Source organism: Geotrypetes seraphini, chromosome 5, assembly GCF_902459505.1.
Source record: "Geotrypetes seraphini chromosome 5, aGeoSer1.1, whole genome shotgun sequence".
Classification (NCBI taxonomy): Eukaryota; Metazoa; Chordata; class Amphibia; order Gymnophiona; family Dermophiidae; genus Geotrypetes; species Geotrypetes seraphini.
Window position 1 is genome coordinate 39,717,093 of NC_047088.1, and position 20,949 is coordinate 39,738,041.

Here is a 20,949-nt window from a genome sequence, read left to right on the forward strand (position 1 = left end):
TGACTCAAGAATGAGATTTATTTGTCCCCAAATTGACTTCCAGAAACTAAGTATCAATGGACAAAAATATAACAGATGATCCAAAGTCCCTATATTACTATGACAATGCCAGCATCTATTAGATTTGGAATTATCTATTTTTTGTAATCGAACTGGTCATCATTTTAATGTCACAAGGTTTAACTGTTTCCTTAGATGTGTATACCAGTCAACTACTGTCCACTATGTTATCTATAGCAATTCAGAACGTGCTCTTTTGTTGGAAAGATCTATCAAAAGTAGAATTTCATGCCTGGTGGAATACCTTGTGTCTGATTGGTAAATATGAAAAATTATTAGCTGAAAGATCTGCTGTTCCTTCTAAATACAAAACTATATGGGCGCCTTTAGTTAGATACTGTGGTTCCTAATTTCAACTTTCATTATGGAATGTAGTGTAAAGAGCAGGTTTTTCACACTTTATATGATAGCCACCTCAATGTTCTATTGCTTCTATCCATATGATATCACGTATACTTGTAACCTTGTACACTTGAATTTTATGTTCTTGACGTTGTAAAAACCTAATAAAAATATTTGAAAATGAAAAAAAAAAGAGGTCTTTGCTATAACTGAAGATGTTAAGGTTAAGTATGAATATTGACTTAACTAGTCGTGCACTAGCCAGCTTCCCCCCCCCCAAAAAAAAAAAAAAAAAAAAAAAAAAAAAATTCAATGTTGATGCTCACACAGTTTTAGTGCCGGCAATGGACAAAAAACAAAATAATAACAAAAAAATGCTATCCACCACTAGCTGAATTTTGGCTGGAATATGTTTATCGTGAGGCTACTAAACAAACCAGAGAATATATTTCTTCACACAATGTGTAATTAAACTCTGGAATTCATTGCTGGAGAATGTGGTGAAATCAGCCTAGCAGGGTTTAAAAAAAAAGTTTGGATAATTTCCTAAAAAAAGAAGTCCATAGCCCATTATTGAGATGACTTGGGGAAACCCACTGTTTATTTCTAGGATAAGCAGCATAACATCTGCTTTACTACTAGCTAGGTATTTGGAACCTGGGTTGGCCATTGTTGAAAACAAGATACTGAACTTGATGGTCTTTTGGTCTGTTCCAATATGACAATTCTTATATACATGAGGGGCCAATGCAGACAAGCGTGTGTTAGAGATGTGCGCTGATGTTAGAGTGCAAGACATATAAAACCAACCTAACACAAGTTTTGCTCTCCAATGCAGTAAGATAATTGTATTTAAATATGAAGTGTGCAGAACTTGTGCGCTACCTAAGAGGAACATCCTGGATGCAAGCTCCCTCATTATGCATCAGGAGCAGCTAGAAGCATGCCTGAGCAAAATAAAAGTATTGGCATTACAAAGATTTCTTATGCATGAAATTGTTGCCCTGCTGTTACAATACTCCCCCGAAATTCACAGGGGTTTCGTTCCAGGAACCCCCGAGAATTTCAAAAAAATGTGAATATGGTTTTTAGGCAGGGGAGGGCAGCTGGAGAGGCAGGAGAGGGCAGCCTGAGTACCGGCAAGTGAAGGAAATCACTCGCTGTATGCTCCAACCGCCTCTTTCTGTACTAAAGTCGGGCCTCACCAATCAAGGTCCGACTTTAGTACAGGAAGAGGCGGTCCGAGCATACAGCGAGTGATTTCCTTCACTCACCAGTGCTCCGGCTGCCCTCTCTTGCCTCTCCAGCTGCCCTCTCCTGCCTCCCCTGCCCGGTCATTCACAGTCGGAAAATATCGCGAATGACCTGGACCGTGAACCGTCGACCGTGAACTCGCGGAGGAGTACTGTATATATTTGCAGAACAACATGCCAGCACATGCAAAGATATGATATTTTCTGCTTGGACCTGTGGGTGGAACCGTCACCTCCCATTTTGTCTTAAAACATTGTGGGTACTGTTACGTTTACAGAAAACTATGAAACTGGCATTAAGAGGGATGTTATGCAGTGAGACCCTGTGCTAAAAAATCCTATTTGTGATAAAATAATCCAACTTTACAATGGCCCATGTTGATAACTTCTCTCCCAAATCCTCAGAGACACTACTACAGAAGAAAGAGCTAATCATAGGTACCAAAATTTCAAGTGACTGTGGATCCAAACACAATACAACTTACCCTTCCCTGGACACAGTGAAGGAGTTTGCTCAATATTAAGGGTGCTCACCTAGGGTTATCAGATGTCCGGATTTATCCAGACATGTCTTCTTTTTAAAGGACTGTCCAGGTCCGGATGGCTTTTCAAAACCCGGCACTTTGTCCGGGTTTTGAGAAGTGTTGAGATTGGGGTCGCATCTGGATGGCATCTTTGCCTGCGCATATGCGATGTGGCGACATCACATGCATGCATGCATCACATGCATGCCCTCCAGACGCGGCCCCCGAAGAGGCGAGGTTTGTATGGGGCCAGGTTTGGGAGTGAGGGCAGGAAGAGGCAGGGTTGTGAGTGGAACAGGGCGGTGCTGTGGCAGAATGAGGCAGGGCCAAACATCCTCTTTTTTTTTTCTAGCCAAAATCCGGTAACCCTATGCTCACCACCTACTGCCCATAGTGCGGGCACCTATGGAGCTGACCTTTCCATGCCTCCTCAGATGTTGAAGTTGTTATGCCCAAAAGTCAACTCTGCATTGGGTCCATAAAAACTGGTAGCTTCAGAACCATTCATTTTGATACACTGGGTGCCGATGTCTAACAAGTTTAAGGGCTCCTTTAAGAAGCCGCAGTAGCGGTTTAATGCGCGTAATGGTGCGTGCTAAACCACTGGACGCACTAGCCGCTACCCTTGAGCAGGCGGTAGTTTTTCGGCTAGCGCGGGGGTAGCGCGTGATTAAAAGCCAAGCACGTGATTAAAAGCCATGGTAGTTTTTCGGCTAGCGCAGCTTCATAAAAGGAGCCCTAAGTTTCAAGTTTATTAAAAATTTGATACACCACCTTATCAATTTATTTCAAGATGGTTATACATTTTAAAATAGGGTAAAAACAATTAATACAAATTAACATAACTTTAACAAAAAAACATACTCAACACAACTATAACATACTAGACTAGACAAATGGGAAGAAAGGGTAGAACCAGGGCAGGTAGGCACGGGCCTAGGGCCCGAAATGGTCAGGGGGGCTCGATGAAGGAAGGCATCAACATTGTTTTTTCCAAACGGCCCCTCCAGCATCGATCAGCAACACGGGCCTCACCCTGATCGGCAACTCCCCCCCCCATCGACGGACAGTAAGACAAGCAAGCAGTGCAGGTAAGAAAAGGAATGGGAACTGCAATTTTGCAAGTGGTACTGCTTGCCCAAAGCTTCCCTCTGACGAAGCTTCCTGTTTCCGCCTGGGCGCATGGTGGGGTGGGGCGGGGCAGGGGGGGCCCAATGTTCTTGTGTGCCTAGGGGCCCTCAACGAATTAATCCTGCCCTGGGTAGAACTACAATGGTTAAAGAAAAGTAAGATATAAATAATATATAAGATATAAATAAGGGAGGGGTTAAAAAAACCAGATAAGTCCAATACAAGTGGACTCGTAAAAAATAAAGAAATTTTTTAAAATCCTTAAAAGGAATCCTTGAAAGGCATCTTTAAAAAGGAATGTCTTAAGGAAAGATTTAAATTTCTCAAGATTAGTTATCTCTCTTAAAGCATTTGGGGCCGAATTCCAGACTTCTGCATGAAACCTTTCCTGCACTGTGCTATGTGCTGCTGTCTGCATTAGTTTCTGCACTGGCCCCTGGGATAGGAAGACTAACTTTATTTATAACTAGGAAAAATGCGTCTGAGCCTTTTAAAATGTCTCTCTGATGAAGTAGTCCGGTCACTGACTTGCTGAAAATAATATTACATGTTCTAAACAACTCCCTGAAGGCTGGCTAATTGGCACTAACACCTTCTGGAGAGATTTTGGAAGACAATAGATTGAAAATGGATTGCGGTCCTCTGACATTTTTACAAGTGAAATGGCACGTGTGTTAAAATGATCTTAAATCTTTATCCAATTGCTGAACTGAGCTCCCTTACTGGGCATATAGTGGACTAGAATTTGTATTTCCTAATTATGCTTCGTTTTGAAACTGTAGCCCCGTGCAGTTAATTCGCCAGCGTACCGGGGCCCTGGATATGCTGCTGTCACATCTGTGGCCGAGCCAAGCAGATTCACGCTGACCTTATTGGCAGATGGTGAGATCATTACAGGGCTTTTTCTCACATTACACCTCTGCCTATTTTGGCTTCTTTAAAACTTAAGTGAGCCCTGGCAGGGGGCTGAACTTGGAGCCTTCCAGCACGGAAGCAAAACACTGCAAAATCATGTTGACAGGAATGGTCTTTGCGTGGACCCAGTGGAGCATTTCTTGAACCAATTTTTTTTTCCTGAGAGTGGAGTAGGCCACTGCCATTTAGCATTCCCTAAAACAAAAGGATGATCAGTAAGGGTTTTCATGCATATTAAACATTTTGTCAAAAAAAAAAAAAAGGTAATAATATAAAGTATATGCTAGTAGCACATTCTCTTTATGAATCTTCTTATCAGATATGCTTTTCTAAAAACAGTATCTTCATGGTACTGTTCCAATTTCTTATTTTATTGCTAACAGTTGTCAGTATAAATCAAACAATACGCAGACACAGTGAAAGATTCATAAGAGTCGTGTTGGTATGGAGAGTAAGTTTTGTGCACCTCAGGCTTTACATACATCAAATCAGTTTTGCTTCACCAGTTTATGAAATATTAACCAGATATATACGATTTGTCAAAAAGCTTCTGATGTTATTTTCCCCCTCCTTCTTTGTGTGTGTTTGTGCTTGAGTATGCATGAGAGAGAAAGAATGAGAAGTGTGCGTGTGTGTTTCTTGAATAGATAAGTGTTTGAGGTTTGTGCAGATGAGGACGGAGCTCAGGCATTGGTGGAATGAGGCATTATGACATCACAATCTGAGCTCTAGAATGTTGCTACTTATGATTTTAAAGTGTTTGAGGTTTGTGCAGATGAGGACGGAGATCAGGCATTGGTGGAATGAGGCATTATGACATCACAATCTGAGCTCTCGAAAGTTGCTACTTATGATTTTAAAGTGTTTGAGGTTTGTGCAGATGAGGACGGAGATCAGGCATTGGTGGAATGAGGCATTATGACATCACAATCTGAGCTCTAGAAAGTTGCTACTTATGATTTTAAAGTGTTTGAGGTTTGTGCAGATGAGGACGGAGATCAGGCATTGGTGGAATGAGGCATTATGACATCACAATCTGAGCTCTAGAAAGTTGCTACTTATGATTTTAACGTGTTTGAGGCTTGTGCAGATGATAGAAAATTGAATGTGAGAAAAATAAATGTGAGTGTGTCTTTGTAGATAGTAACCAGCTCTGTAGGTGCTGAACACCCCTAATATTTAGCAAACTCCTTAATTTTATCTACAGAGGAATAATTTCCATTGAGTTTAGCACTCCTAATCATTTTGAAAATTTGGCTTCTGTGTGTGTATGTGTAGAAGGAAATTTTATAAAGTGGATGCTAACATTAACATACAAGTTGTATACAGAAATGATCAGAATCATGGTATATACAGGTAGGAGCATCCATGGGTAGGATCCACACTTATGCATATAGGGGGAAATTCTATAAGAGGTGCCTAAAGTTAGGCTCCTAAATAAATAACCCGATTAGTAAACTGGCTTCAATTAAGAGCGTTAACAAACTATAAAAGATAGGTGCTTATCGTATTGCACCTAGCGGCACCTAATGCCAAAGTAGGCGTATTTAGGGGTGGAGAATGACTTAGGTGCCACTAGGCACAATTATCTAAAGGACTTAAGTGCCTATAATGTGGCCTGTAAAACCATGGCCTACATTACAGGTGCCTATGTTTTAAGTTAGGCACCATTAGGTGCCTAAATATAGGCTGTGACCAATCAGACTTGGCCTGACATGTTCCCATTTAAAAACCCCAGGAAAGGCAGAACTAGGGCCAGAAATATTATTCCCAAGCCCAGAAAAGTTCAGCAGCCTAGATTCCGCAAGTACACTGAGGAGAACCTTGCAGAAAATGAGTGCTTCTCTGACATCTCAGAGGTAGAAGAAATGGAGACTCAGCCTAGCTCTGGAAGGTTTGTCTCCAAACCTATTAATATAAGGTTCAGGCAAAATGCCTGTTAGAAAGCCTTGCTCTTTCTCGGAAATCCATAGGGGGAGCCCAAGAGAGCCTCAGAGCAGTTCAGGCACACAGAGAGCAGGGTGTGGCTCATATACTGAAAAGTCAGCAGTGTTTGTTCCACAGTTAAAGAGGACAAGGAGAAAGGATGGATTTCTCTCTACTGCTCAGCCCGCCCGTTAGAGCAACCTAATAACTCATGGAGGTGGATGAAATAGTTCCAAGCCCGGAAGCTGAAGCCCTACCCGAAGAGGAATCGATGGAACTCTGTGATGAGGTATTTACACCAGCAGAAGCTATGGAGATGGGAATTGCTTGCAAAGCCTTGAAACTGCTTGGAAGTTTTCTATGCAACAGTTTGATATGAATAGTTGTTTGTTTGTTTTTTGTTTTTTTTTGCATTGCAGTTTTGGGAGTTCCTGAGTGACCAGTGCTTTGTAGCCAAGAACTGTGAGATAGAGTGGGGGTTTTTTTTAGCCCCTGCTGTAGCCTCATGCAGGGTGGGTGCAGGACACTTTCTTGTGCTGTCTGTGTTTGATGGACTAACAGTTTTAGTTTTGTGCTGACAATGTTTTGCCTTGGAGAATTATATATTTAATTTTTGAATGAAGTAATTCAAGGGATCTGAGAATTGATTTTTGGGGAGAATTTTGTCAAGACCTTGGGTGGTGGGATTGTATGAATGCTTTGTAAGCTGTGAAGACAAACTTAACAATTCTCCTGCCTCAGCTCAGGACAAAAGCTGAAGGCTTCCAGAACATTTTCTTTTTTGTATTTGTATTTTGGAAAGCTATGCAAGGCCTGGTAAGACGCTAAAGTAGCTAGACTTGTGCTCCATTCTGAGCAGGCCTAATTTGAGGGCCAGTGTAAGACCTAGGCCCAGGTGAGGCCTAGTTACTGCAGTCTGTGCTGGATTGATATAGGGCACAGTGACATTTGTAAATCCTGAACTGCTAGATTTTTTTTCTACAACTTTTGTGTTTGGCCATTTTTGTTTTTGAACTATTGTGGAATGTAAATCCTGAACAATAATCCTGCAAAGGATCGAAAATACAGCATTGAATGTGTGACTGGTTTCATGATTCCTTTTTGATTTTGTTTGCTTTATACCTTGCCTGTAGGGCTGGTCTCCTTATTGAGCAGCGGGCCTGGAGTAGTAAATATGTGGTCCACTTGGGGCGCTATCAGTCTAACCAGGGCCCAGTGGCCACAAGGCACCGATCTTTGTAGGTGCCAATTATAGAATCAGGCTCATAATTTATAGAATACTATAAGTCAAGTGTGTATCTCTCTTAGGGGGAGCACTTCCATCAGCTCTGTAGCAAGTGTAAATCATCATGCCTTAATTTATAGACATGCTTTTTACCCATAATGCTAGTATTCTGTAAAACAATGTAGGTGCCTACTTTCTCTTATAGAATAGACATCACTTAGGCACTTAAATATAGACACACTTTATAGAATTATCCCCAAAAGGTCTCTAACCCCTACTGATAAACACCTCCCTTCCCATCAGTCAAGATCAAATTTTCCAGAAATATCTTGGGTGCTATATTTATATTCAATGCCAAAAAACAGGTTTCTGACCCACAACTTAAAAGTTATGTGTGTTGAGAGGAAAAGGTCTCGGAAATCCTGCTCTGTTCAATGAGCAATGGTCAGACCACACTTGGAATACTGTGTCCAACATTGGTCTTCCAACCTAAAGAAGGATATGAAACTGCTGGAGAGGGTGCACAAGGCACTTTACACTAAAGCACTTTTTGAAGAAGTCTTAAGCTAAGTGCACTTTTGTTGTTATTTATCTATTTATTGAGTAAAAAACAAAAAAATATTAATGACTTAAATGAATGAGTAAGAGGTTTTTGGTCTATGAACGAGAATCCTTCCTTCATCATTATCTCAATGTTCTTTCATTGAACAGAGCAGGATTTCTGAGACCTTTTCCTCTCAACACACATAACTTTTAAGTTGTGGGTCAGAAACCTGTTTTTTGGCATTGAATATACATTCTTAGAGGTTTCTTGCTTTTTTCATTATTGCAGTGCTATATTTATATGCAGGTCTCTTGGTATTCTTTGAACCTTGCAGTGTTCCAGAAAAGTTGATTGATGCAGTTCACAACAAGCCTTTTGCTCAAATTAACAACTTCTTCCCATTATTTCAATCGATTCTTTGCATCATTTCGTTCATTAAAAAAGGAGTTTTATTCAGAACTTGATTCCTAAAGTCCTTGCCATAGCAGAGGATATTATCCCATTACAGGGATATCCATACAAGGGGCTGCTGAAAATGAAGAAAACAGAGCATTCAACTCTATCGTCGGACTGTTGTTTGTCTGTCTGTTTTTCCATCTCCCTGACATATTTGATCTTACGAGGCTATATGAGGAGCCGCTGAAAGGTTCTCAGCCCAACCCACAAAGTTGGGGCAATCTCCATCGAGGGCTATACACTTAGGGCTAGATTCACTAAGCCCATCGATCAAGTCATAGAAACATAGAAATAGATGGCAGATAAGGGCCACGGCCCATCAAGTCTGCCCACTCCAGTGACCCTCCCTATCTATCTTTGCGGATAGATCCCACATGTCTATCCCATCTGGCCTTAAAATCTGGCACACTGCTGGCCTCAATAACCTAAAGTGGAAGACTATTCCAGCGATCAACCACCCTTTCAGTGAAGAAGAACTTCCTAGTGTCACTGTGCAGTTTCCCGCCCCTGATTTTCCACGAATGCCCCCTTGTTGCCACGGGACCCTTGAAGAAGAAGATGTCTTCTTCCACCTCGATGCGGCCCGTGAGATACTTGAATGTCTCGATCATATCTCCCCTCTCTCTACGTTCCTCGAGTGAGTAGAGCTGCAATTTCCCTAATCGCTCCTCGTACGGGAGCTCCTTGAGTCCTGAGACCATCCTGGTGGTCATTCTCTGGACCGATTCCAGTCTCGGCACATCCTTGCGGTAATGCAGCCTCCAGAATTGCACACAGTACTCCAGGTGCGGTCTCACCATGAATCTATATGATTTCCTTCCAACCAATTCACTAACCTCGTGGCCGATCATCCTCCCATCTGATCTGATCAACGCATGGACATGAAGGGAAACGTCATGCAAAGTAGGCAGGTAGTGATTCACTAAACAAAATCTGAAACACCGACTGGGCTGGCCGATCAACAAAGAAGCGACTGCTGGGGCCAAATCGCTCACGTCCTTTCTGACTGCCCTCTCCTGCTCTCTGCCGCCCTGCTCATTAAACTCCTGCTCTCTGCCCCGATTCTCTGCTCTCTGCTGCCCTGATAACTCCTGCTCTCTGCTCCGATTCTCCACTCTCTGCCGCCCTGCTCACAACTCCTGCTCTCTGCTCCGATTCTCCACTCTCTGCCGCCCTGATAACTCCTGCGGGTTTAAAGCAGGTTAAAACTGGGCTTGCGAAAAAGTAAAAAACAACAAAAAAGTGATTTTTCAGCCCTGCCGGGCGTGGAGGGCCAGCGTATGTGCAGACCATCTACAGATGGTCTGCACATGCGTTGGGATCGCTGGAGAGCGATCCGTGCGTTCGGTTGGGGGCTTGATTCCAATTGCCCTCATTTGCTTGAATCAGCCCCCCTGGACATGGATCGGATCGCTCACGGATCGGATCCATGCCCTTGGTGAATCTAGCCCTTAGCCCGGTGATTTTTCCACTTTTTTCATTCCTTCAGAAAAGTACATAGTGAAAAAAGTGGAAAAATCGCTGGACTGAGTGTATAACCCTCAATGGAGACTGCCCCCGACTGTGTGGGTTGGGCTGAGAACTTTTCAGCGGCTCCTCATATAGGAAGGAGGTCTTTTACTAAGGTGCGCTAGCTGATTTAGTGCGTGCTAAATGCTAACGCTTAAAGCATCAGAGCGGCTCTTTTGAGCAACTCTTAAGAGCTTTCAAACCCATGAGGGTGCTCCTTCATTTAAATATTTAAATTGATTTCAGTTTTGAAGCGTAGGGGCCAGGGAATCAGATTGTCTGATATATTGTGTTTTTTAAGTACCTGATTAGTTCCTTTTGGGGGGCATTTTTGTAGTATAAAATAAATCAAACGAGATTTGGAAATGACCTACAGTCTAGAACAGTGGTCTCAAACTCGCGGCCCGGGGGCCACATGCCAGATACTATTTTGAGGCCCTTGGTATGTTTATCATAATCACAAAAGTAAAATAAAGTTTCTTGATCATATGTCTCTTTAGCTATAAATTACAATATTATTATTAAGACTTAGCCAAAAGGAAAGATTTATAAACTATAAAGAGTTTTACCTCATGCAAAATTGTCATTTCTTTAAGAAGACATTAACTATTTGTTTCTGAGGCCCTCTAAGTACCTACAAATCCAAAATGTGGCCCTGCAAAGGCTTTGAGTTTGAGACCACTGGTCTAGAAGCATTATAAAGTCACTCATAAATGATTTGTAGATTTGGCATGCAAGAGTTTCTTTTTTTCAGAGGTCTTAGCAAGAATGATGGAATGATGACAACATTTATCTGCAAGTAATTTGTTTTACGTTAGCTCTATTGCTGTCAAGAGCCACATCTACAGTATATTAATCCCATTTCTCGTGTCCTCACTTTGAAGGGGGATATGGTTGGGAGGCCCGTTTGGCTCGTTGTTCTCGGCGCCGGAGCAGAGACTTTGTTCACACTTGGACTCCATATTTGAACATTTTGACTCCTGAGAGTCGTAGCCGGGTCTTGAATAGACTCCACCTCTGAAACTGAGCTTCTAGTTGTCTATGCTGTTCCCTGCTTCCGAGTTTTTCTGTATCTGTGGGGGGTTGGGGAGGGGTGGGTGGGGGGTAGGGGTTTCTTTATCGGGGGGTGGGGGTATGGTGGGTCCGGGGAGGACATAAGAGTTCAGTCCTCCGCGGGTGTTTGATAAAAATGTATATCATGGTTGTTATTGCTGTTGTATTTACTGTTGCTTAATAAAATAGATTTGAACATAAAAAAAAAAAAAAGGAGTGAAGCTTAACTTCTATCTGTACCATTCAGAAGTACTGACTGAGACCCCCACAAACTCTTTCCACACTCAGAGCATGTGTTTTTACTGAAAGAAAATTTCTTCACAAACTGCATTTTTATGATCTGTAGTTTCCACTTATTCATTCAATAACTGAATTGATAAGGATCTTCTTATTTTTTCTGGAACAAGTTCTACAACTAATTCTTCTAAAATCTAGTCACACACTTTATTTATCTTTCTATAGGGTTCTCCCAGGGGAGCTCAGAAGGGTTTATGTGAATTTATTCAGGTATTCAAGCATTTTCCCCATCTGTCCCAGTGGGCTCACAATCTATCTAATGTACCTGGGGCAATGGGGGGATTAAGTGACTTAACCAGAGTCACAAGGAGCAGCATGGGTTTGAACCCACAACCTCAGGGTGCGGAGTCTGCAGCTTTGACCACTGTGCCACTCTAGAAAATCAATATGTACCGGTAGTCAAAGTGAGCTAAGTATAGGACGGTGAAGCCATTGTGACATCACTGATGAGGTTGCTCTTAGACAGTGATGGAATGAGGATTTATGATGTCACAATACCAGCTCTGGTTATCATAGGCTGAAACTCTTCACATTATTTATCTATACAAAAACAATGGAGCTCAGAATGGTTTACATGAAAATTTTCAGGTACTCAAGCATTTTTCCCTGTCTGTCCTGGTGGGCTCACAATCTATCTAATGTACCTGGGATAATGGGGGGGGGGGGAATTAAGTGACTTGCCCAGGGTGAGCAGGGGGGTGGACAGGATTAAGGTGCAGGGGATTAATGGGAGGGTTGGGAGGGTGCTGAGATTGTAGCTTTAACCACTGCACTACACTTTACACTGCCCTAACCTTCTGCAGTTACTTATGCAGTTAGCAGTCTGAAAATCCCCACTATCAAGCTAAGTAAGCGCTCTGCCCATGCTTTGCTTCTAGTCTAACCAGTAAGGAGATGGTCAGTTAGGGCTTGATTCTGTAAACAGTGCCTAATGATGCCTAACACCTGGGCGCCACTCAACACAGTTGTCAATCAACCATTAGGCGCCGTTTACAGAATCACACTTACCAGTGCCTAACTTTGCACAGGTGGCGTTAGCCGTCCTAATGGTAGGCGCTGGTGTATTAGGCTACGATTTCCTGACCTAATTTACCAGCGCCTAACCCAGTCACCTAACGACACCTAAGTCATACCACACCTATTCTATGCCCCTAACCTTGCCCACTTTTGAGATAGGCGTTCTTAAGCACTGGTAGGCACCTTGATTTAGGTGTCGGTAGGCGCTGTGTTGAATTCTGTGCAGAACGCGTCGGGAGCGGATGCCTGAGCGGACAGCGCTCAATATCGGCTGAGTTCAGCGCGTGGTGTGACTCTCTCCCGTTTAATATGGGGAAGAGGAAAGGGACTACTCGCCCTAACCCTCCAGCGGCTGGAACCTCCCAGCGAATGACACAGCCGACTATATTCAGCATGCTAGCCCGTTCGGGCGAAGATCACAGGCCTACGTCGGAGGTTCTTTCAGGTTCAACTGTGAACCTCAGCGCGGCACCGAGCCAGGCATCGCTGAGCCCGGAGCAGAGACTGGCTCCTCCCCAACCCGGAAGCGTTATAGTGCAAGGAGCAGTTGGTGTCCGGTTACCCCAAGAGGGAAGTGAGGACTCCAGCATGAGAGGGACGCCTTCACTGGACTCAGAGGAAGGAGCAGGTCATTTCCATCTGTATTCTCCTAGCACAGTTAAAGAAGACCTAGGAACTGCTTCAGGTGAGGATACCATCAAATTTTGGGGAGTTGAAAAAGCCAGAGAAGGTTGATTTTAGAAGCACTCTGGCAAGCCATATCATTTATGGACTCCAATCTAAAATTCAGCTATTAAAACCGATTATGGGACTGTCCATTCTAAGGTAGAGCAACAGGGGGTATATTACTATCTAATTTGAAGGAAAAAGTAGAGATGCAAGAAGTTAAGATTAATGAAATGAAAATGGTTGAAGTAGAAATGGTTAAAGAAAGATCATATCTCACGAAAAATGGAAAATTTTGAAAATCAATTGAGAGAGAACAATTTAAGATTTTTAAACTTTCCTAAATGTCCTATCATCTCACCAGTGGAGATGGTTAGGAAATACTTTCAAGAGACTTTGGCCGTACCGTTGGAAAATTTGCCCCCTATTGTGAGAGCTTATTATTTTAATATTAGGAATCCTCAACGTGAATCTACTCAAGCTGAATTGCTTGTAGATAGACAGGCGGATATGAACTTATCTTCATTTTTGGAAACTTCTTTAGAAGTAGTTACTGATAGAACTACCATGCTTGTGACTTTTGCTTTGGAAAGTGACAGGGAATTTGTTCTTCGTCTATTTCCGTCATATGAATGACCAGTTTTTAGGCTCAAATGTTAGAATTTTTCCAGATTTATCTCAAAAAACCCAGAGACATAGGAAAGAACTCTTGGCCTTGAGGCCTAGAGCTCTTGCTCTGGGTGCAACATTTCTTGTTAAGTATCCTGCAAAATGTTTTGTCACCTATCAGAATAAAATTTTTTTTTGTTCTTTGAGCCTAAACAACTTACAGAATTTATAGAGTCGAGAGAAAGGTTGGCAACCATACCTGATGTTATATGATTTGCCAGCGGCTATAGGAAGGTGTATCTTTTGCCGTCTCTTTTGTAATAGGTTAATAATTTCCTCAGTTTAATTCCTAATCTTGATCTCTTATATTGTGGACTAAATAAGAGTTATATTTTCTTTTCTCTATATTTAGTATTTATAAAATTATATTTCTTGATCTGTAACAAGTTATGTATAAGTTTGTAAAATTGAAAATGAAATAAAAATTAAATATACAAAAAAAAAAAATAATCCTTACTTATATTTAAAGGAACAGGAGATTTTTTATTGCCCTAGAAACACCATTTTTTTCTACTGCAAATCATACTTAGAGATAGCCTAAACAATGCTTTCACAATCTCAAAATTGGGAGAAAAAAGGCCTCAGTTCAGCTTCATATGGCCCCAAAAAACTCCCAGTTTACATATGTGAAAAGCTTGTCTCAAAAACTATCAGTATTAATGCATAGAGTTAAAAAAAATCAGTTCTATGTAGAAAAATCCTCCTACCAAAAGTGGCAATCAATATCCACAAAGAAAGTCACTTGGCCTATAAGTTGGCCGTTCTCTGTGCTCACTGCAATGGCGGCATTTTTTTCATGCAGAGATAGCCCCTCCCCTAATAAAATACACCCTCCCCTTTTATTAAGGCGCGGGAGAGGTTTCTACTGTGGCCCAGAGCACTAAATGCTCCAACGCTCATAGAATTCTATAAGCATCGGAGCAGCCTCAGAGCATTTAGGTTCGTATTCTATAAATGGTGCCAGTATCGGTGGCTGCCCAAGAAACGGCCACTGATCGCATGTCAGCCATGCACCAGCGCCGTTTATAGAACCACATCTGTTTGTTTGTTTTTTAACGTAGACACCTTAAATGTAGGCCAGCATTTCTGTAACCACGTCGAACCAAAAGGCTTTTTGCGGTATATAAATAAAGGCTTATGTTATGTTAAGATGCCAGTCTCGTGCCTACAGAGGCGCAAACCATGCCCCCGCCGGCCTTAGGCACCCATAGGCATCCCTATGTGTAGGTTCTAGATCAGTGCCTTAATTTATTCATTTTTTAAAATGTGCTCCCTTATCGGTTGGTTAGGAGATGGTAAGGCACCTACTGCCACCTAACTGTAGTGCGTCCTGTACAGAATTTTGGCCTTAGCGCTCCAGGCCAATGTAGAAACCCCTACTGTGGATTAGTTAAAGAGGGCCTTAGCAGAAAGTTTCTTTAGGTTTTGATTACTAAGAGACATTTTTTTCTTCTACATGGTGAAAGTTCTCCAAAACTCATTCAGCAGGCAGCTACAATACATGTTAACAAGTAAAAGTGTTTTTGTAGAAAAACACTGGCTCGTGGACCTGAGTTGTCCAGGCAGTGTCTGGTGGATTGTGATTCACTGTACTGAATTTTAATTCAAGCAACGTAAGGTTTCTATCTTTTTCCACAGGGGGCATCGTATATTTGATTTTCAAGTGCTGTGATGCTGTTTGTTCCGACAGTATGAAACCAAAAGAGGAGCGGGGAAGGGACACAGTCAACCAACAGACAGTACACCCACACACACGCGCGCATTTCATTTTATTTTGATTTATTAAACTTAGATTTACTTCTACCCATCCAACAACTTTGGGCTTGTTGCAGCTTTCTGTCTCACTGTTTTGGAATCTTTGGTCACGTTGGAAGCCGCTATGTTTCATCGTCAGTGACTTTGCAACTACTGTGCAAGGGGACAGCAACGCTCAGCAGACTTGGCAGAGGGAGCGAGCACAACAAGGCGCGGGCCAAGGAGTGGCCTAGTGGTCAGAGCCTTTGGCTCAGTTCCCTGAGGTTGTGGGTTCGATCCCCACACTATTCCTTTGACCCTGGGCAAGTCACTTAAAACTCTACTGCCCTAGGTACTGTAGTTAAATTGTGAGCCTGCCAGGACAAATATTAACATAAGAACATAAGAATTGCCGCTGCTGGGTCAGCCCAGCAGTCCACTCACGCGGCGGCCCTCTGGTCAAAGACCAGCACCCTAACTGAGACTAGCCTTGCCTGCATACATTCTGGTTCAGCAGGAACTTGTCCAACTTTGTCTTGAATCCCTGGAGGGTGTTTTCCCCTACGATAGACTCCGGAAGAGCGTTCCAGTTTTCAACCACTCTCTGGGTGAAGAAGAACTTCCTTATGTGCGTACGGAATCTATCCCCTTTCAATTTTAGAGAGTGCCCTCTCGTTCTCCCTATCTTGGAGAGGGTGAACAACCTGTCCTTATCTACTAAGTCTATCCCCTTCAGTACCTTGAATGTTTCGATCATGTCCCCTCTCAATCTCCTCTGCTCGAAGGAGAAGAGGCCCAGTTTCTCTAGTCCAGGGGTGTCCAATGTCGGTCCTCGAGGGCCGCAGTCCAGTCAGGTTTTCAGGATTTCCCCAATGAATATGCATTGAAAGCAGTGCATGCAAATAGATCTCATGCATATTCATTGGGGAAATCCTGAAAACCCGACTGGACTGCGGCCCTCGAGGACCGACATTGGACACCCCTGCTCTAGTCTTTCGCTGTACGGCAACTCCTCCAGCCCCTTAACCATCTTAGTTGCTCTTCTCTGGACCCTTTCGAGTAGTACCGTGGCCTTCTTCATGTACGGTGACCAGTGCTGGATGTGGTACTCCAGGTGAGGACGCACCATGGCCCGGTACAGCGGCATGACAACCTTCTCCGATCTGTTCATGATCCCCTTCTTTATCATTCCTATCCCCTTCTTTATCATTCCAGTATGGGAGTGCCTAACATACTGTATATACATCCACAGTTACACCAGCCGTAGGCCTTGCATATCATCAGGTACCTAAATTCAGCAGGGATGGTTGTAACTTACAGTATTCTATAAGAAATGTGTAAGTGGGGGGCCCTACCCATATCCAACCATGCTTCACCCATGCATACACTCCTTTGTGTATGCATGCTTTCACCAGCAGTGAGGAAAGGACATTTCAATTATAAGTTTTGAACATGTCGCTGTTCAAGCTCTGGTCACTTCTACTGCTGCTGCGAGTATAGGAAAAGAGGGTTGAGGTGAAGAGAGAGAATTTAGGGAGGTGTCAAAGATACGGTGGAGGGGTAGAGGAAGGAACCAGGTGTGGAGAAGGGAGTGCAGAAGCCAGGAGTGAGGTACTAAAGGAACCAGGTGCTGGGAAAGAGTGAGTGTGGTAGAAAGCAGGAGCCAGACACTGGGGAAATGAGGGGAAGCAGAAGTTGTGCCAGATACTGGGGTAGAGTGAGGCAGAAGTCAGAAACCAGGTGCTGGGGAAGAAATAAGGTGGTTAGCCAAGTAAAACTGGAAAAATAAAACCGGAAAAATAAAGCTCACCATTTTTGCTTCCAGGTTGAATTAATTGCACTAATTCACAACCCATAATTATGTAATTTAGAAATTCCACATCACCTCTTATTTTCTGACTTCAATTTAATACAAATTGCATGCCCCTGAAAGCTTTCGAAACTGCAGGCGGACCTCCAGTATGCAAACGCAAGTATTTGGTTTTGTCTGAATGTGAATTTTGAAACGAACACTGCCGTTTGTTTTCCACTTGGAACAAACTGCTTGAGGACTCGCAGGGGAGTGATGCTCCTATGGAGTCAGGGCAGGATTAATTCGTCGAGGGCCCCTAGGCACACAAGAACACTGGGCCCCCCCTGCCCCACCCCACCATTTGCCCAGGCGGAAACAGGAAGCTGCGTCGGAGAGAAGCTTTGGGCAAGCAGCACCGCTTGCAAAGTTACCATTGCCTTTCTTACCCACGTTGCTTGCTTATCTTACTTTCCGTCGATGGAGGGGGGGGAGCCGCGTTGCTGATCAGGGGGGCCTGCGTTGCTGATCGATGCTGGAGGGTCCCATCGCCGTTTGGAAAAAAACAATGTTAATGCCCTCCTTCATTGGGCCCCCCCTGATCATTTCAGGCCCTAGGCACATGCCTACTGGGCCTATTGGCTAATCCTGCCCTGTATGGAGTACAAGCATTCGCAAAGGAGGGGCCCGCAATGAATACCTTCATACCTACAGTCTCACTTCATCCTACACAACCCCACAAGAGCGACCAGAAGCAAAAACATCTTTGCATACCCTAAGATGTCTGGCTGCAGATACAAATCATTCCTGGACAGAACCTTTAAGTTCCAAGCGAACAGACAGCAAGTTTGGCTGATAAACTACATAAACAAACCCAATCTGTCTTACAGTGCATTCCGCAAATCGATCAAAACCGCCCTATTCGCAAAATTCACTGAATAAATCTGTCCCCTCCCTTCACTAGGACTCCCCTCCCTGTAAACGCCTTTCTTCTTCTCTCAAGATGCTCCTCATATATTCAGTTATTCGCTACCCATAGAACTCCAATTCAAATGGAAATTCTAAAGATATACTCAGATACTCATGACCCATGGATCCCAATCTATATGTAACTTTCCCCTTCTACACGATTGCATCATACTGCATCATATTGCATCATATTGAGAATTATTGTATGGTACTGTATTTAATCTCAGGTACTGTATTGTACTTAGACTTATGTATTATATAGTATTCAGACTTATTATATTGTACTGTATTTAAACTAGTAGTATTGCACGGTACTGTATTGTATACAGACTCATTGTATTGTATTGTAAGTAGTCCTACTGTATTGTATTGAGTCCTCTTGTTATTCGCTGAATGTCCAGCCTTCTTACAATGTAAACCGCCTAGAAGTCACCTGACTACGGCGGTATAGAAAAATAAAGTTATTATTATTATTAAAGTTATTATATTAAGTCTCATTGTATCAAGACTGTGAGGCCATCAATTAAGGGCGCTAAGAGACTTCTGAATAAGTTGTTCTCTGAATACAGAAAGGAGGTTCAGACTACAAAGAGAAATGTATTTTAAATCACATTTTGTAGCACCAGAAAAACCTTCAGTGACCTCCACTCATTCTAAGCAGTATATTGTGTTTCTAAAGTACTTTCACTCCTGAAATGTTAACAAAGAGAAACATGGGATTGGCTATGGTTTAGCGACGATCGCTGCTAACCGACCCGATTCACGAAACAGCCCACCACGTGTTTTTCTCCTCGATCACCCATTTTCTAATCCGGCCATGCAAATGTAGTAAAACCCAATGCAAAATAGCCATGCGATTGATTCATTTACATTTGCTTGGCTATTTTGCATCGGGTTTCACAATCTTAAAACCTTAAATCTTAAGGCCTGTCGGTAACTGTGCCATTTTTTTTTTAATGGCACAAATATTTTGCGTGTATTACATATGCAAAATATCTGTCCCATTAAAAGAAAATGAAAAAAATCCCCCACCGCCGCTGCTGGCCCTCTTCAATGACCCGCTGACAATCCCCTGAGAATTGCCACAACCCACCTGAATCCCAAAAAGATTGCAGGAGGGATGCCCATTCTCTTCTGCACACAAATACCTCTTCCCCCCAAAGAAAAAGGCCCTGGCCCTCATACCTCTGATGTTGGGAGCAGGAGATACTGAAAACACCTCCTTCTCTGGCTTCTCCCCAATGACACTGGGCCTTAGGCCCCTCCCCGGTGCCCCATGTGATGCACAGGGAGGGGCCTAAGGCCCTGATTGGCTCAGGTGCCTTGGGCTTCTCCCTTGGGAGGGGCCTGAGATCTCTGAGCCAATCAGGGACTTAGGCCCCTCCCCACTTATCACATGATCAGATCTGTGTTTAAGGACAAAGGGGTAGCACCCATGCAGACCAGATCCTTCCTACTGGGAATATTTTATTTATTCCCAAAATTAGGGGAAGAGAAGACACTAAAACAATTATACTCAACAAATTCTTAGAACAGGAATCCTTGGGTCATACCAAGCTAGTCTGCTCTTCAAGATATCCTGAATGAATAAGATACATTTGCATGCAATGACTTCCTTGTATGTAAATTTATCTCATGTATATTCATTGAGGGTATCTTGAAAACCAGACTGGCTGGGTGTGTCCTGAGGCATTATCACCTTGTTTTTTTACTGGCCATTCCTCTCCCTAAGCCCTCAAGCATCCTTTAGCTTTCACGTTTTCTACCAGTTTGAGCATGCGAAGGACATCACTCATGATCACACCCTATCTCACTCCTCTTTCACACACAAAAGTTCTTTACCCTCTCAACCAGTGGCATAGTAAGGGGGACAGGGTGTGGATCTCCTCGGGCGCCATTTTAGTGGGGGTGTTGGCACCTCTCCTTCTCTTGCACCTCCCCCCCCCACACACACATGTAATAAAAGCAAGCTCAGGGCCCTGTCTGGAGGGTATCTGCACATGTTCAGGTATCGATGTGATGATATCACACATGCATATGACATCATCACAGTGATGTCTGCTTCCTCCAGACGTAACCCCAAGTTTAGTGTGCCAAGGCTTAAAAGGTTTGAGAGACACCGATCTAGAACATGAGTTTTTTAAAAAAAATATCTAAAAAATAGTGAGAAAAACAGCCTCCTGCTTCTCTATGCTACAATCGGAATGTTTTTCTTTTTATTGAAAATGAGCCCCGTAGTATATGAATATATACACTACTGTGTCATTGCACATGACCATAATGACATGTTCACCCAAGTGATTTCTTTACCTCTGAGATCTCTCAGAACTAAATACATTTACTCAAGCCTGAGGCTGACATAATCTAGGCCAACGAGCTGTCACAGTTCCCACTGTCTCCTACAGCAGTAGTTTCTGGGCCTTTTAATTATTTTTTTTTGTTTGGAAACAAAAGAAGAAAGCTCATGTGAACAAAAACACTGTCAGTAAATTATTTTTAAAAAGTAACAATTTTTATCTGGTTAGACTCTTTTAATCTCTCGATAGGCACTTTTAAAGAGTCAGTACAGCCATAATTCTTGCCCTGTCCTAAGGGATTTTTTTCCATGAGGTTGTTTCTTTGCATCATTTTCACACTTGACGTTCTACGGCAGTGTCTCTCAAACTTTTTCAGCTCCAGCACACTAAGGGCTCCTTTTACTAAGCTGCGCTAATGGTTTTAGCACACGCTTAGCGTGCGCTACAATGCCTCGCACGCTAGACACTAACACCTCCATTGAGCTGGCATTAGTTTTTCCACGTAGCGCGGTTAGCGTGCGCTAAAAACTCTACTGCAGCTTAGTAAAAGGAGCCCTAAGGGGTCCTTTTATT

At 42.9% G+C, this 20,949-nt stretch overlaps 1 protein-coding gene across 7 annotated transcripts in view; it reads left to right on the forward strand.

Annotated features, from left to right (window-relative positions):
- FGF13 (fibroblast growth factor 13) overlaps positions 1-20,949 on the forward strand; it is a 562,033-nt gene that overhangs the window by 88,501 nt on the left and 452,583 nt on the right. Inside the window, exon 1 of one of the 7 annotated variants that reach the window (XM_033945627.1) lies at positions 5,972-6,440. The exons of the other annotated variants lie outside the window; for them this stretch is intronic. The gene's annotated coding sequence lies outside the window, so the exon portion shown is untranslated. Of the gene's footprint in view, positions 1-5,971; positions 6,441-20,949 lie in introns of those variants that run through there. 7 annotated transcript variants of the gene reach the window in all.